Source organism: Hyaena hyaena, unplaced genomic scaffold, assembly GCF_003009895.1.
Source record: "Hyaena hyaena isolate Hyena2069 unplaced genomic scaffold, ASM300989v1 scaffold_111, whole genome shotgun sequence".
Taxonomy (NCBI): Eukaryota; Metazoa; Chordata; class Mammalia; order Carnivora; family Hyaenidae; genus Hyaena; species Hyaena hyaena.
This window is the reverse complement of record NW_024080743.1, coordinates 2,643,914-2,647,432: the sequence shown is the minus strand read 5'-3', so window position 1 is coordinate 2,647,432 and position 3,519 is coordinate 2,643,914. Positions and strand designations below refer to the sequence as shown.

At 39.2% G+C, this 3,519-nt stretch overlaps 1 non-coding gene across 1 annotated transcript; it reads right to left on the bottom strand.

The window, feature by feature from the left end:
* Nucleotides 1-3,214: 3,214 nt before the first annotated feature.
* On the bottom strand, nucleotides 3,215-3,280 carry LOC120234584. The gene has a single exon (XR_005529139.1). It is a non-coding gene; the product is annotated as a small nucleolar RNA SNORD58 (small nucleolar RNA).
* Nucleotides 3,281-3,519: the final 239 nt, after the last annotated feature.

Here is a 3,519-nt window from a genome sequence, read left to right as displayed (position 1 = left end):
CACTTTTAGTGTACCAAATTTGAAATGTGTTTAATTTCAAATCTAACTGAACTGTGCTATTTTCATAGGGATATACAGGCTCCTTTGGAAAAGTTTAGTTTTAGGTTGTAGGAATTTAAGAGTTAATTCTTTTTTTTTAAAAAAGCTCTTTAATGCTTATTTATTCTGAGAGAGAGAGAGAAAGCAGGGTAGGGGCAGAGAGAGAGGGAGAGAGAGATCGAATCTCAAGCAGGCTCCATACTGCCGCCATGGAGTCCAATGTGGGGCTCAAACTCCTGAACCACAAGATCATGACCTGAGCTGAAATCAAGAGTCAGATGCTTAACTAATTGAACAACCCAGGTGTCTCTAAAAGAGTTAATTCCTAAGTTACACATACAGCAAGCTATTCCATACCATCAATATATTTTTCTTTTCTTTTTTTTAACATTTAGTTATTTCTTTTAAGAGCTAGGGCACAAGTGGGAAAGGGAGAGAGAGACAGAGAGAAAGGAAGGAGAGAGAGAGAATCCTAAGCAGGCTCCACAGTGTCAGTGCAGAGCCCAGTGCTGGGCTTAACCCCACCAACTGCGAGATTACGACCCGAGGCAAAGTCAGATGCTTAACTGACTGAGCCACCCAGGTAGTCCTCAATATATATTTCTTATAAATAAATGGGCAACTCACTCCTGTCCCTTCAAAAATAATAAATTATGTGACTCTAGAATTTTATTTTACAGTTGGAATTTTCCTTAGAATCAGAAAAAACCAAATCCAGGCATTTCTATATTTTCCAGAATAGTATAACCTTTGTTTTATTTTAAAGTGAACAGAACAAAGCAGCAGAAATATGTAGGAAGTCAGACATACTGTGGTAGAATTCTGGCTGTGCACCTTCATAGAATGACCTTGGGCAAACTACCCAACCTTTCCTTACCTGAGAAAGATTTTAAACCGATTCCAGCTCCACAGTCTATGATCCAGGGCCAAGTCATCCTTGCACTGGTTTCACCTTGATAATATCCTAGACTTTAGCTCTCTTCATGTGTTCCTACCCTTATAATTAAATCTTTGCCTTGGTCTCTATTCCACAACTTATCTTCCAGTTGCCTGTCCAGCACAGCTGTCACCTCTAGGTTTGGAGCCATGCACTTTACACAGGTCGTAATTAGAGAACCTGACACTCTTTGGATAGACCTTCCAGTTACCAACTCCAGTCTGCTGGTCTGAATCCCAGAGAACTATCTCCCTCTGACCTATTTGATTTTGTGTCAATTTGACTCTGTGTCAACTTGACTGTGTGTTCAACTGCTGCCTTGGGCCACCCACTGACAACTGCTTTTATGAACTATGACCTGATACCTTGAAATATTTTGAGCACTTGTTAACATGTCAGTAACCCCGAGTTCCAATCCTATCCCAGTGGTTATGTTCAAGACTGGTTCTCTTCCCTTTTCTGGTATTAGTAGGCCAAACCTAACCTACTTCCAAGGTACCAGATATGTGATTCTATATGGTATGAACCTATAGCATCCAGAAGTTGTTAAGCTGTGTTCGTTATAAACTGTTTAACAAGACAGGGACATAGGTGACAGAGTTTAAAAAGATCCCTTTTTGGGCACATGTACCCCAATGTTCATAGCAGCATTTTCAACAACAGCCAAATCATGGAAAGAGCCTAAATGTCCATCAACTGACAAATGGATCAAGAAGATGTGGTTTATATATACAATGGAATACTACATGGCAATGAGAAAGAATGAAATCTGGCCATTTGTAGCAACGTGGATGGAACTCGAGGGTGTTACGCTAAATGAAATAAGTCAGGCAGAGAAGGACAGATACCATGTTTTCACTCATATGTGGAACAGGAGAAACTTAAAAGAGGACCATGGGGGAGGGGAAGGGGAAAAATAGTTAAGGACAGGGAGAGAGGCAAACCATAAGAGACTCTTAAATACTGAGAACAAACTGAGTGTTGATGGGGCAGGGAGAGGGGAAAGGGGGTGATGGGCATGGAGGAGGGCACTTGTTGGGATGAGCACTGGGTGTTATATGGAAACCAACTTGACAATAAACTGTAAAAGAAAAAAAATAAAAATAAAAAGATCCCTACTGATGTAACAATGGTCAAAATTTTTACAAGAGTTGGTATTTAAAGGGACTAATTTTGTTTACTAAGAAAATTAAGTTGTGTGGAAAAGTTCATTCGCCTAAAACTCAAAACTGAATTTTTACTTAAAGCTTTTTGGGAAGGTTTGTTAAAGATGTGGCTCTCTGTGAATTTGTTGAATAAGAAATTTCACAGGAATTTATCTATTTACCCAGTTATGCTTTTGAAGTAAAAAACTCCTTTTATTGATTTTTTTCACTGAGAAAAAGTGATTGCACATGGCTTTCCAGCATGGCATTTTAGACATGGATGTGTGTGGATTAACTGAGGACTTTATAACATATAGCCTCATTTAATCGTTACATGGGTTTATTAACCTACTACTAAAGATAAAACTGAGGCATGGAGATTTTAAGTAACTTGCCCAAGAAGATCACATAGCTAGAAAGTAGTGGAACCAGACAAACAGAATCTGTCTCCATTTTTAACCTGTTTTTAGCTCCTAATAACTACACGGAAATAAGAAACACTGAAAAAAAAAGAGGAAAAAAAAAAAAACCAACCCTCGGGAAAAGATAAGGAATATGCTCCACGAGAAGTCTGAACCCTTATTACATTTTCTGAATTGGTTGGTTCTGACTGGATTTTACTGGGAGTAATCAGTGAGGAAACATCTGGGTCTCCTAAGGTCTTTGCTGTCATCTGAGAGAATTGGATGTTTCCTGGATTTGGATGGTTATTCCTGTGCTCAAGAGAACTGGGAAATATTTCGGGCTGGTCTTCAGAAGGAAGACAACACTACAAATTACCCTAAAAAACAGCCCTCTGGTAGTGTGCTACCAGGTCACCTCTTGCTGCATTAAGTATGCAGTTTTCCCCTTCTGTAAAGCGCATGGCATATCTTTATTCGCAAAATAGGGAAACCAGATTGTGGAATGCACTTGAGTGTTATGACTTTGACAGTTATTCTTTAGGAGATTCTGTAGGAGACCCTGAGACCATTGCAGAGGCTGAAAAAATTCTCAATTTCAGGATAAGTGAGTGTCCTGCTGAAGACCATAACCTACCATAATAAAGCAAACTCTTCAATAACTTCCAAGAGACAAGTTTTCTTTTTCAGCAGCTGCTCAGAGAATAGTTATTTTCATGATTAATCTGAAAGTGTCCTAAGAAATGCCATCATTGCAGCCACGTGACAAGTTTTATATGATAATTTCGGACATGCTTGCTATGGTCATTATGAATTCTCAATATAAGTCTTTGACTACCATGTTTTCTTTCTTTTTTTTTTTTTAATTTTTAATGTTTTTTATTTATTTCTAGGAGAGAGAGAGAGAGATAGCGTGAGCAGGGGAGGGTCAGAGAGAGAGGGAGTCACAGACTGAAACAGGCTCCAGGCTCTGAGCTGGCAGTCAGCACAGAGCCCG